Raw genomic sequence first — 14,704 nt, forward strand, 5'->3', positions numbered from 1 at the left:
TTGAAAATCTTTGTCCAAGACCCAACACGAGAAGGAGCAACACCCACTCGATCTCGTAAATAAATCTATTTCAATTGACCAAAAAAAATAAACTAACAAAACTTAAAACTCTTTGCGCTAAAAAAAAAAAAAAAAGGTACTTAGAGAAAATAAAAAGTTATGAAGAAAGTTAGAGATAATCATAAAAGTGCATTAAAATTGGTAAGTAACGTGTAAATTCATTAATTTCCTATTGTTTCACATAAGGATTCAGGCGGATTGAGTGAAAATTTTGGATTCGGGGTCAATTTTGACAATTTTGATTAAAATTTTTTAATTGAAAATCATGAATAATTAAATTTCATTAAAATTATATGTCCAAAATCTAATTTTTTACTTAAATTTATTTAATTTAGATTACCTAAATTATTCTTATCTACTCAAAAAAGAACTGAAAATACTAGATTATATAGATTAACTACAAGAGTGAAACAAATAATTAGGTTTTCTATACATAGATAATGAGCGGGGAAATTGCTTTGTATTGGGAAGGAAAAAGTTAATCAATTTATTGTATGGGGTTCGAATTCGTTGAAAGGTTGAAGAAAAGTAATTTTTCATAAATTTATTAGGTCCGACGTAAATAAACATACTTAAACCGGTTTAAGAAGGAGATGTATGGAGTAAAATCTAAAAATTCTTTTTTTTTTTTTTTTGAATAAGTTGTATTTTATTTATAAAAAAGAAGTAATAAAATTGCTACAATACATATACTCCATATATGCAATCAAATCATATTCTAACTATTATGCAATATAGCTTTATTTATATTTCACGCATCACACAAAATCTTGTTGACTGAGTTAGCAGCAATCGAATACAATCCATGTAATTGAGTCCTAACATTTTCCTTAATCAGCTCATACACTTGTTCTTATGTTCCTTCTTTATTCTTGAATAATCTGTGGTTCTTTTCTCTTCATATATAATATATATGAGCATTTCAAGTAATGCACAATACTACTGATATCAGTGCCTTGCCTTTTATCTTTGTCACTGCCCATTTCAATTTTTCAATCCACTCCCCGACTACTTTGTCAATCTTGCATGATTATAATACCCTTCTCCACACTATTTTTGCATATTCACAACCAAAAAATAGGTGGTCTCTAGATTCCCTCCCATGTTGACATAGGCAGTATCTTTCATCCACCTCCATTCTCCAATTCCTCAATCTATCTTTTGTTGGAAGCTTATTTAGTATAGTCATCCATGCAATCATTAAGTGTTTCAAGATATGATAATGAAACTAGATTAGTCTATGCCACTCAACCTTTCATTGCTTAGACCTTATCTCATTTCAAACTGTTGCAATAGAATAGCCATTGCTAAGGACAGGCCACACCTCAATACCATTTTCCTATTTTATTAATTGGTGTGCAATAGTTCGGAGTTGAAGTAGTTTCCTTCAGCCCCAACTGTTACCCTGCTGTGGTTCAACTTGCCATATACTTTTGCCTTTCAAGACATAGGCTTCAATCCAAGCTATCCATATAGATCCTGCTTTTGAGAAAATAGACCAAATATTCCTCATCATGCATGCCTTGTTCCAAGTTAGTGTGTTTTTGATACCCAACCTTCCTTCAGACTTAAGGTGGCAAACAGCTTCCTAGCTGACTTTAGCTCCTCTGGCAGTCCCTTCTTGGCCTTTTCAAAGGAAGCTAGAGCAGAACTGATTGTAAAATTCCTTCTTACTAAATCGAAAAAATAAAAAATAAAAAAAAAGACACATAGGGTTAGATCATTTGTTACTTCACCTCCTATTTTTTATGCTATAATAGCATGCTTACTAACAACACATTGATCCGAATGGTAAGGAGCTCGGATCTTTTTAAGTAAGATCTTGATTTTAAATATTATGAATGAAGAAAATAAACGTTGTGAGAACTTATTTATTTTATGAGGTTCAATCTAGCTCAACTCTAAAATAATCAAAATTCAAAGTAGTTATCGGATATGGAGAGTCCCAAACAAAAAAAAAATAGAATGCTTACGTGATTTAAGGCCATTTTGTCAAAGATTTACATGACTAAGCTATTCGGATTTTGCTTTGTATCTATGATTTATTATTGTTCCTTGTTTATCACGTCTGTGTAATATTTTACTGATCTTTCGATATTTGGAACTTTACCATTATATTAATTCTTGCTCGTTTTGATCAGCTCGTTCATATAAATGTTCTCAATCGCGTTGGCTTTTGGACTGGACAGGGCTCAAAAGTTAGACACGTTTTGGATAAGTTCTAAAATGTACTTTTAATTTGATTTGCCAAGAGACAAATTCTGCAATTAGTTTTTTTTTTTTTTACAAATTTGGGGTAAATAAATTTTTTAGTGTTCAACAAAAAACAAAGATATCTGATTTCAGAAAAGGATTGTAAATTCAAGATTAGCATAACAAGGAATCACTTATAGATAACATCATAAAAAGAATAAAATAGATTTGATAATTTTAAATATAATAAAATAAAATGATTAAAAAATAATATAAAAAAATGAAACGAGATAATGTAAAATTTTAATAAAAATTATATATAATTTAATAAAAATTAAAAATTATGTTTTGTGTTAAATATATTAATAAAAATTAATATGATAATTTTTATATTTTATACATATTATATAAGAAATAAATAAATATAGATATAGAAATTCTCCTATTTAGAACAAAATTTGATGCATGCAATTGGTTGAATAACAAATCTCTACAATAAAGAGTTGATTCGAATCCCCTGTTCTTAACTTTTATTTTCTGGAAAAAAAAATTAGAAGAGAATCCCAACTTTGCAGCTACCATGCAATGACATTCAAACATACTAAGTTTCTTTTTGTCTGCTACAAAGTACCAAGTCAGCCTCCCCCAAGAGCCTGCAGTCATGGAACAGCACTTGTGATTTCCAATATCTTTAATCAAAATCGAACTGAGTAGGTAAGACAAATTCCATCCTCAAAAATCGTCAGCTCAAACGTCATAGTTTCAATTCCAATCATTTATAAAACCCCATAGCTTGCTTTCCTCATTGACTTCAAATCCCACAACTTAGTTGAAATATATTAAAAATAAAAAAACAATAGTAATAAATATTATTAAAAAATTAAAATTTTACATTCAATTATAATTAATCAAAATTTTATAATTGTCTTTGACGCAGTTTCATATTTAGAAAACATTGTACAATAATTTGGTTATCAATACTTTTGACAATATTTATTTCAATATACATAATTAAGCTATCATTAAACTATTGATCTTCTATTTGACTATTCAGACGAATATTCAAAATATTTATTACTCATAATGCTCTCTTAGCAATAGTGATAGCCTCAACAACAAATAAACTAAATCAATTATCGAAATAGTTGTGTCTGTCCGATGAATTTAAAAAAAAAAATTATCATCAATATTTTTTTATTAGATACAATTAATTGCCTATTACAACATATTTTTTTAATAAAATTTTAAAATTAATTAAAATTTATTAGAAAAATAATTTTAAGGTCTATGAAACAATATAGATTCGAAAATCGGTTATGTGTTAAAAAAATTAGCACTCCAACATTGCTTATTTAAAACGATATCAATTAATTACATGTTATTCATTAATCTTGTTAAAATAGTCTTATTTTCGGTATTTGAAAAATAATTTCATTGATTTTTCTTATTAAAATTTTATTATTTTATTATTTATTGTTCTATTTCTATTCAAGAAAAATAAATTAGAACATTTTTATTGAAATAATTCTTAAAATGTTCAAATACGTTGGTAACATTAAAAAAATTATTTCTCATCTAGATATTTCTTAGGCATCGCTTCTCAGAATACCTTATAATCTTATTTTCGGAGGCTCAGATTTACTTTTCATAAAAAATTATATCGTGCATGCAATGCAAAATGTTAATATGTTGATGCACACAATTTATTCTCTTCTTTAGAAATTTTATTGATTTTATTTATTGAATTATTATTTGTATTGTTTGATTGAAGAAAAGAGAAAATTTTATCATGTTGAAGATTTTTATAAATATTTCAATACACTAGTAATATTTAAAAAAATCTTCTCACTTAAGGATTTCGTAAAATATCACTACTCGAAATACTTTAAGAATCCTATCTTCGGATAAATTTTTTTCCTCATTCTTTTTTCATTTTTATTTTTAACAAATTAGTTAATTATTATTTATTACTTTATAGCCAAAAAAAGAAAAAAAATTATTGTATTGAAAACGTTTTATAAATACTCCAATATGTCGATGGAAATTTAAAAAAAATTATCATCTAGAGATTTCGTAGATATCACTACTCGAAATACTTTTAAATCTTATCGTCGGATAAATTTTTTTTTCTTACATTTTTACTAATTTTTATTATTTATATTAATTTTTTTCAATATATATTATAAGGTTTATTCCAAATTTTAATAAAATTATCAAAAATTTTAATTATGTATTTCATTACTTACTTATTTATTGATTAATTATTTATTACAACAAAAATTTATTCTAACAAATTTAAACATGCATAAATATTAATAACAAAATTTAAAATAATAAAAATAATATTTTAAAAAATTGAAAAAATTTAAAATTTTTTTTACCTAAATTGAACTGGTCAACGTCGGTCTGAACGAGCTACTGGTTTGGTATAGACAGGTCAGCTATTTAATTGGACCGGATACCAGTTAAAGGGGAACGGATCGTAGGTCGATTGTGCAGATCTCGGGTAGGGTCATGAGTCAGCTTGCTGATCCTCAGGGTTCAAAACGATATCATTTTGGTTTTTTTTCCAAACGGCATTATTTTAGCTTTAGGTAGTTTATATAAACCAAAAATTTTTTTTCAATTCATTTTTTTCTGCTTCCTTTCTCTCTAAGAGAAATCTTTTCTCTTTAAGCACCAAAAGACCATCGAAAAATTCAAGCTACCCAGAATTCGGCATTGGTGCCCATGCCGTTCATCGATCGCCATCATTAGTCATTAGTTACCAGTCGTCGGTTATTGAAAAATCCAAAAACTTTAAAAAACCTTCTTCTCAAACCCCTAAACACAGATCTGAGCTTAGTTTTGTGAGAAACGGCTTTAAACTGCATAGATCGAGGCCCAAAGTTATGGTCAATTTTTTTTTTTGTTTTTCATTTTTTTGGCACTATTGGTTTCCATTTCAGAGATTGTTTTTGTTGTGTTTTTGGTCTTTTTTTTTTTATCTAGCAGATTTTTTTATCTTTTTTTTTTTGCAGAGCTTTTTTTTAGTTTTTCTTCCTCTTTGGATAGATTCAGATGGCTCCATAAATAAAGCAAAAAAAGAAAACCAAAATCTTAAAAAATTTGAGATTTTGGTTGCCTAAGATTATGGTAGCCTCTAACTATCAGAGCGATTACCTTTGGCTATCAGAGTCGCTAGCAGTGTGGCTACCGGCGACTGGCAGAAATGGTGCTAAAAAATGAAGAAAGAAAAAAAATAAAAAAAATAAAATAGGTGTCTATAACTGCCCATTTTTACCTATTTTTGATAATCAAGATTAAAATAAAGACTAAAAGATAACTATTTTATTACATACAAAAGACAGAATATTGAACCCAAAGGTTTTTTTTTATGAAAATTTTTTAAAATTCCTCTAAGCAAAGGCTCAATTTTTTTTTTCTAAATTTAAAAGAGCTTTTCTCAATAAAAGCTCAATGACTTTTGAAAACTTAAAAGGCTCTTCTAAATAGAGGCTTAATAACTTTAAAAAGCTCATCTAAGTATAAGCTCAACAATTTTAAAAATTTTATCTTGAAAAAAAGTTTCTCTAAGCAGAAGCTTAACAACTTTAAAATTTTCGTATTGAAAAAAGCTCATCTGAGTAGAGGCTCAATAACTTTAAAAATTCATAGTAAAAAAATAATTTCGAATATCACCATCAAATGACAAATGATCTCAGATATCACCACTAAAAATATGTAAATGACTTTGAATATCGCCACTAAAAAAAACTCGAATATCACCATCGAGAAAATGTAATTCAAGCTTTGACATTCGGATATCATCATCAAGAAGATACAATTCTGGCTTTAATACTTGGACATCACCATCGAGAAAATACAAATTACTTCGGATATCACTATCGAAGGAAACTCGAATATCACTATTGAAAAAATGCAATGAAGCTTTAACATTTGGATATCACTACCAATAAGAAAATGACTTCGGATATCATTATCGAAAGAAACTCGAATATCATCATTGAGAAAATGCACTTTAAGTTTTACTCGAATATCATCATCGAAAAGATGCAAATGACTTCGGATATCACCATCGAAGAAAACTCGAATATCATTATTGAGAAAATACAAATGTAGAAAAAAAATGCAAATTCAAACTTTAAACTCAGATATCACCACCGAAAAAATGTAAATGACTTCAGATATCACCACCGAAGGAAACTCGAATATCACCATTTAGAAAATGTAATTCAAACTTTAACACTCAAATATCACCACTGAGAATATGCAAATAACTTATGATATCGCTATCGAAAAAAACTTGAATATCATCATCAAGAAAATGTACTTCAAGTTTTAGCACTTGGATATCATTACCGAAAAGATACAAATAACTTTGGATATTACCACTGAAGGAAACTCGAATATCACTTTCGAGAAAATACAAATGTAGAGAAAAAAATGTGAATTCAAACTTTAAGCTCGAATATCACCACCGAGAAAATACAAATGACTTCGAATATCGCCACTGAAGAAAACTCAAATATCATCATCAAAAAAATAAAATTCATACTTTAATACTCGGATATCACTACTAAGAAAATGCAAATATAGAGAAAGAATACAAATTTAAACTTTAAACTCAGATATCACTATCAAGTTATTTTAAAAATGTCTTGAATATCACCATCAAGAAAATGAAATTCATACTTTAATGCTAAGATATCACCACCGAGAAATGCAATTCCATACTTTAGTATTTGAATATCACCATCGAATATTTTGAAAATAATTTATCACAATATTTTTCTTGACTGATGTCAATTTCACTAGGTTAACAATTTTTCTGCCGGTTAGATTGGGTTTAAAGCTCTCATCTTATGCCATCTCGTTGAAATTCTTAAAAAATTCTTGATCTTTTGAATATGTTTTTACCCTTTTTTTTTTTAATGTTTCCAAAATTGGTGAACACCACTATGATGCAAATGTCTTCTCTTAAAATGATGATGTAAATGAAATGCAAATATCTTTTCTTAAAACAGTGCACATAAAATACAAATGTCTTTTCTTAAAATGATGTACATGAAATTCAAATGTCTTTTCCAAAAATACCAATGTATACATTCCTATTAATGATGGACAAGCTAATGATGCAAATGCAAAGTCAAAAGATTCAAATGCTCAAAATTTTCTTTTCTTAAAAAAAACCAAGTCAAGATATGCAACTGCCCAAAATCTTTTTTTCTTAAATTTTTAAAGTTTTTTTTGTTTTAATCCCAAATCTTTCATCTCATTTCAATTCCAAATCCTTTTTTGGCTGCTTATTTTTCATCAATTTTTACTTTTTTTCTTCCCAATTTAGATTTCTCAACTTTTTTTCATTTTTTCATCTTCAAATCAAACATGAATATGATCAACTCGAACTTGATGAAAGTGAATTGAAGAAAATAAGCCATCGAACTATAGTGAAACTCAACTGGTTAAACATACTTTTGTATTAAAAATTTTTTCCCATAGTGCCATTTATTTTTCTCAAAGTTTTTTTTTTCAAAATTTTTTCTTTCTTCCCTAAAAACATTTTATTTAATGATAAAATGCTCACAAAAAATTGTCTTAATCAACTTTTATGAAACAATGTGACTCATAAGTCTTTAAAAAAAATTGATCATTATTATGTACATGTCAGAATGGAATGGCAATTCTATCTTTTCAAATGGCTTAGATGATTAATTGTCAAATTGAGGTCTACATTAGTAAAATGGACCTTACAAATTGGTATGAGAAATTAAATTTTTATCCAGGTGCAACAACAAATTCCTTTGGAAGGTTCTTTTATGGTTAAATCAGATTTGACACCCTTTTTAATATCACAACGTGGTATTTTAATATATGTCAAGATTAACTATGATAAATTCAAGATCATATTGGAAAAGGCCAAGATTTTCTATGATAACCATTGCACATATCTCAATCATTGCTTGCAATGAGTTTTCATGTTGCAATCTCATTCTCGCTCTACACTGACCATTTTTGGATTTTTCTTTTTTTTTTGTTTTTTTTTTTACGATTTCATCTTGCACTCAAGTACTCTTATGAAAAAGAAAATTTTGCAAAGAAAATAGACGAAGCGAAGTTGATCATAAGGTTTCTACAAAGAATAATTCTTCAATTCAAGTATCCATGTTTGATCGAAATGAACTTTGCAAGGTATGTAACATAGGCCAAGATTTGAGGTTTTGAAGAAATAGATAAATAAGCCTAAAACATATATTTGAAGATGATCAAACCAAGGATCATTTCACATCATTTGAAGGACTTTTTTTTGGGCATTCATCTCCTTTATTTTCAGTTGTAACATTCAATCATCTTTTTTTTGCTTTCCTTTTTTCTTTTTTTTGGTTACTTCCACATTTGCTTTTTATTGCATATTCCAATATTTACTGGAATATGTTTAAAACTTCTAAAACTTAATTTGTTTGACATTTACTCATACAACTTAAGGTATTCATTCTTTATTGTCGAAGCATGACTTCATCAAATAGATCTTTTTTTGTATTTTTTTCATAATGCAGAAGATGATCTTTAATCAAAATTCATTTAGAAAAAATTCACTAGACTCAAAGGGGTTGCAAATGGATGATTTCTTGTTCGTGAAAGAATGAAGAAAGATGGCCATTTGTCATCTCAAATCTAGTCACTTGTGCTAAAGAGTGATTCTTTGAAAAATCAAAATTTTATTTTTATCACTTTTTTTATTTTTTTTTATTTTCTCTTTTTGAGATCATTTGAATATCTAGAGTGCGTGATGTAATCATCAATATTTTTTTTTTGTTTTCACAACTCATATGACAGTCAATCTTTATCCGATCTTGGTAAGTCAACAAAGTTTATGTGAGAATGAAAATAATGTTGAAAGGGTTTATTTAGGTCTCGATTGTGCACATCATCACCAAATTGGATAGTGGCATGAAATAGGTAATTTTGGTGTAATTGCAAATTATTCTCTTCTGTCAATATTCCCCTAGATAAAAAAAAAAAGGTGCATTTATGTATTCGTGGCTATCTAAATGACTTTTTGTTTGAAGCATAGTCTTGACACCTATCAACTCACGTATATCTAGATAAAAAAAAGTATCACATTTGTCTAATTTTCAAGAAACTTAAAAAGTTTTTTCCAAATTGATCATTTTAGTGTTTGTTGCCTTGACAAAAGGTATCACAAAGTTCAAACTTGTATCCTTTAGAGCATTAAGATTTTTCAAGTGATTTTGAGGCATGAAAAGGATACGAGAATATTTTATTCGGATAAATACATAATAACAATCACTAAATTTTTTGAGACTTTTTATTATGAAAGGAAAAAATGTTTTTATTATTTTATAAAAAAACTTCAGACAAACAAAAGACTCTGTCAATTAGCATTCAGATTCAACTTTCATATAAGTCATGAAGTTCGTATGCATGTATAATACAGAAGTGAAAAAAGAAAAGAAAGGGGCACACTTTTTATTTTGAATCAATTCACCTCTTTGCAACACTAAACAAACTATCATTTTCCCAAAAAAAGCCACAGAACCATTCTTCAATTTTTTATCTATCAGTTGCATCCAAATTATTCATACCAATGCTTTTAACACCCTTGGTTGACCTTTTTTTCAATATAATAAGGTAGAGAGTATTCAACGACATAATGATCACTGTTAGTTTCAAATTTTATTTTTTCAGCTTTAATGAGATCTCTAATCTTGTATTTCAGTGCGAGATAGTTCTCTATCGAATGACCTTAAGTTTTTTTATGGTAATCACATTTTGCATTTAGATCATACTATTTTAGGTAAAGGGTTGAAGGAATTTAAGATGCATAGGCTCCAAAAGTTGATTATGGAGAAATTGAGGTAATAATTTTATGTAAAATATAAGAATAGGGTCAAAAGTGATTTTTTTTTTTGGGTATTTCTTAAGGCCCTTAGACCACTACTTAGATTGGATCTCTATTTTGGTCTGGTAAGTGCAGCAGGATAGTTGTATGAATAGGTGGTTGTTTGAAAGGATGGCTAAAAATGGGATGGATAAGCTAGCTATTATAGTGGTTGATATGGCTGATATGGATAATTGATGGATGTAACATTATTTATGGGAGGGTAATGGGTTTGTTACACTGATGTGGGATATGACATAAAACCTTTGAACTGTTGCCTTATATAGTTCACTATTTGGGCTTTATTATTTTTTTTTTGGAGCTTTACCTTTCTTTACTTCGCTTGTCTCTCTTGCATTGAGCTTATCATTTTTTATGATTTTTTCAATAATCTCACATGGTATCACTATATTTGTAAAGTTTTTTATTGCATTACCTATCAGTCTCTCATAGTAAAGTACTTTTAAGGTTTCACAAATAGGAAAGTTGTATTTTTTTTAATGAGATGAGGTTGTACTTGTGCGACCATATTTCTCCATCTCACTTTTTAAAGCTTTTTGTTATATTCTTTTTTATGTTTTGTAAAGATAGACGATTTGAAGCTAGATCTCGATATTGAATAAAAAATGCCCTTGTGAGCTTTCGTCAAGAATGACTATGAGTCCTATCTAGTTGAATATATTATCTGGCTACAGAACTCGTAAGGCTATTATGAAATTTATGCATCAACAACTTCTTATCATGAGCATGTGCTACTATCTTATGATAATACATGATGACATGAGTTATTAGACATTTGGTGCCATCATATTTTTCAAATTCAAGGACCTTGAATTTAGGTGAAATGACCACATTTGGAATCAAACAAAGCTCAGCTGCATCAGTGGAGTCATAAAAATTTATTTCGTCCATGACCCTAAGTCTTTCTTTTAATAATTTTATCTTTTGTTAGGCACTGGTATCTTTTACTTTCTCAGGTGTCTTTATCCTAAGCTTTTCTCTTTTTTTGGAATCATTCAAGTTAGGAACCAAGATTGACTCAGGTGATTTTTTCATCATAACAAGATTAGCAAAATTTTATAACTGTCTTAGAGTAGTTGTGGATGTCATTCTTGGATAAGGTTTGGAATATCTTCTAAGAGAAATAATTTACACTATGGTTTCTTAATAAGGTTGGATTGGTCATGACTTAAACCCTGGAGGGTAAATAGGTTTCACCATGTCTGGTAATTACTCTTGAAAGCTGAGATTTTTTTTCACTGTTTTTCCTTTGTCAAGATTTTTGAGCATGTCCATTATCTTACAAGATCCCTTTTTAGTTCTTCTTGAGCCTTCTCCATCATTTCAAATCAACTAGGCCATTCTTATTCCATGATTCTTATTTGAACTCTAGTGTTATATGAATGGTGAGTAGGTTGAGTCAAAATTTTTGATGGGCGAGCTATTCTTGAACCTTTATTACTATAAATTTTTAAAAATCAAAATGTCATGAGTTGAAATTTTTATTTTTTATTTTTTATGATTTTTTTGAAAAAAAACAAAAATGGTACACATGATGCATGAATGCAAGTAGGAGATATTTGCTCTTGGGTAAATTTTAGCACTAGAAATTTTTATTGATTTGTACAACTTTTGTTATATAAGATTTATCATCCTAGAATAGGATGAGCAAATCTATAGTTCTATAGGATCCATGAAGAAGTTTTCAGGAAAAAGATGTCATAGAGCAAATACCTTGATGCAAAACTGTATGATATGATTTATGCAAAAAGAAAAAGAAAGGAAAATAAAATTTAGTTAGTGTAAGGATGTGATTTGAAAAAAAAAATTTATGATATTTTTTATTTTTATTGTTTTGTTTTGCTTTGTTTTGTATTCTTACATGTTTTGGACTTAGGTACTTTCTATAAAAAGGTTGGCAAAACTCTACTTAAGGTTGACTTCCTATAGCTTATTACATGTTTGATTTGGATTGACATACATCTAAAGGTTCTCAAATTATTCCTCATTGTCGTCCATATTGGGCTAATAAGGCATCATAATCTTTACCTATTACAGGTTATGAACGAAAAAAAGTTCAATCTGAGTGGAAGTATTTCACTTGCTATTGTGGAGGTTATCACCTCACGAGGGCATAGGTACTCTACTTCTTCCTATAAGGGACGAAGTCGAGATATAGAGCTCATGTATGAAGTGCATCGTGTGTGCAAATGTATCATAATTTATTGAGAGTAATAGATACAAAAAAAGCATAAAAGGCATAGTTAAAGAAATGCGTGTGAAATTTTTTTTTGGTTTTTGATTTATTTTTATTTTTTATTTTTTTAAAGAATCAAAATCTACGAACTGAAAAAAAATACCGATTACGAATATTTAAAGCAAAATTGAGGATAACATATAGTTAATTTTGGTCTGACTCTCGAAAAAAATGTGTTCCTAGTGAAGTCGCTAAGCTATCGTAATGGTTTCATGTCTGCCTAACGAATTTAGAAATAAAATAAAAAAAATAAAGAAGTCACCAGCAATCTTTTTTGGCTAGGTGCGATTGGTCACTTATTAAAACATTATCTTTCTAATAAATTTTAATTAATTTTAAGATTTTATTAAAAGGATATGTTTTAATGGGTAACCAATTGCACATAGCTAAAAAATATTGATGGCAATTCCGTTATTTTTTTATTTCTTTATTTCGTTTTCAAATTTATCAGACAAATACAAAATCGTTACGACACAAATTTTTTAGACTTTGTTTAGAATACTTATAATTTCATAATTTTTTTTTTCAAGGGAGGCTTGAGCCTCTACTAGGCCCTATAAGCCTTTGTCCCTATCTGTATATAGTAAAAAATAAAGATTTATATTTGATGTACGGTTGTATAATATTATACATTGTGCATTATACATAGTAATAAACCACACAATAATATCTCGTTAAAAGAAATAATTTTAAATATATTTAAAATTTTAAGGTCCCCAAAAGCAAATATATTTAATCTTAAAAATATATTTAAAATTAATTTTTAATGAGGTGTTATTATGTGTTTTATTATCATATGTAATATCTTAACACTGATAATGTATCGAATATAAAATCAAATAAAGAATAATACAAATACGTATGCTGGTACTAATAAATTTTTGAATTAAATTTTGGTTCATAATAATTTACTAATTTAATTTTGGATCGACTGTATATGTTTTTATTATTATTTTAATTCGAATAAAAAAACCACGCACTAATTATTTGAGACATCATACAATAAAAATATAAAAGGATTAAAAAAAACTTAATTTGTTTAAATTAAAATACAAAAATAAAGGCCTCCCTCAATCATTTTGGCTTATGTCCTTTACGTGACATGAAATTTATAAAACAATCTAACCATATACAAAAGATGAGTATTTCATTTTATATTCTCTTTAAGCTAATTTCCTTGAGATTTTTAAATTTAATTTGAAGAAAATGATTCATTCCCATGACGCAATATTTATATTTGAATTTTCTTTTCCAAGTTTGTATATTTAAATCTATAATTGATTCAATCTCTTTAACTTTTTTTTTTACTAAACTTATCTAAAAAAAGTCAATCTTTATTGGTCCATTGTAACTATGATTTGTACATATGTAACTAAAAAAAAATCAACAAATAAAATAAATTAATAACTAATACAATCTTCTATTCCCAAATCATATGTACAAAACTTTTGATTACATAGACAACCTTTTGGAATTTAGTAAGTTTTTGGTCCATAGTAAAATTATTATGTCATCTTCATATTTTCAAATGATGACATCTTATTGAACTTACTATAGACACATTTAAACATATCATATTTTAAATGATATCATATACCAAACTTCAAATAATATTATCACTTTTTGAAAATTTAAGTTCAATTAAGAACTTAACTAATATACATATTCTTGGAATTCATAACCTTTTAGGGGTATTCCATGTACACCTTTGAAATTACTTCACCTTTTTTAGAAATATGTGAATTTTACATTTCTTAGGTGAATTGTCATGAATGCAATAAAAATTCCTTTTGTAGCCATTATAGTATGATGTATATAATTATTCCATATTATGTAAATTCTCAATTCATTTTTGGCTAAATTCTTTGTTCATAGTCTTATCAATTCTATGAAATTTCATTTACAACCTTTATTGGCTTGTACCAAAGAAATTATGTCTAATAACATATAATAATAATAACATATAATAATTCTTACCGTGATTATCATTATATTGGCTTGCACCAAAGAGATTATGTCTACTAACATATAATAATAACAAATGCTATTTGCTATGATTATTGATAAATCATTTATAACATTCTTCTTGAATAGTACATATTAAAATTTTATTTCTCTTAATAATTCTTATAATTAGATTTTATAACACACATTATTGCATAGGTTTATCTGCAACCTCTCTTGTTCTTTAAACAAAAATCTTTATGAAATCTAAGTTATGTGATTCCCTTATTCTTTTGTTAAGAAACTTGAACCATATTTTACTTTATAACTCTTTTAATAAGTTCTTT

Source organism: Durio zibethinus, chromosome 27 (genome assembly GCF_047325235.1).
Source record: "Durio zibethinus cultivar Kanyao isolate XHJ-2024 chromosome 27, ASM4732523v1, whole genome shotgun sequence".
Lineage (NCBI taxonomy): Eukaryota > Viridiplantae > Streptophyta > Magnoliopsida > Malvales > Malvaceae > Durio > Durio zibethinus.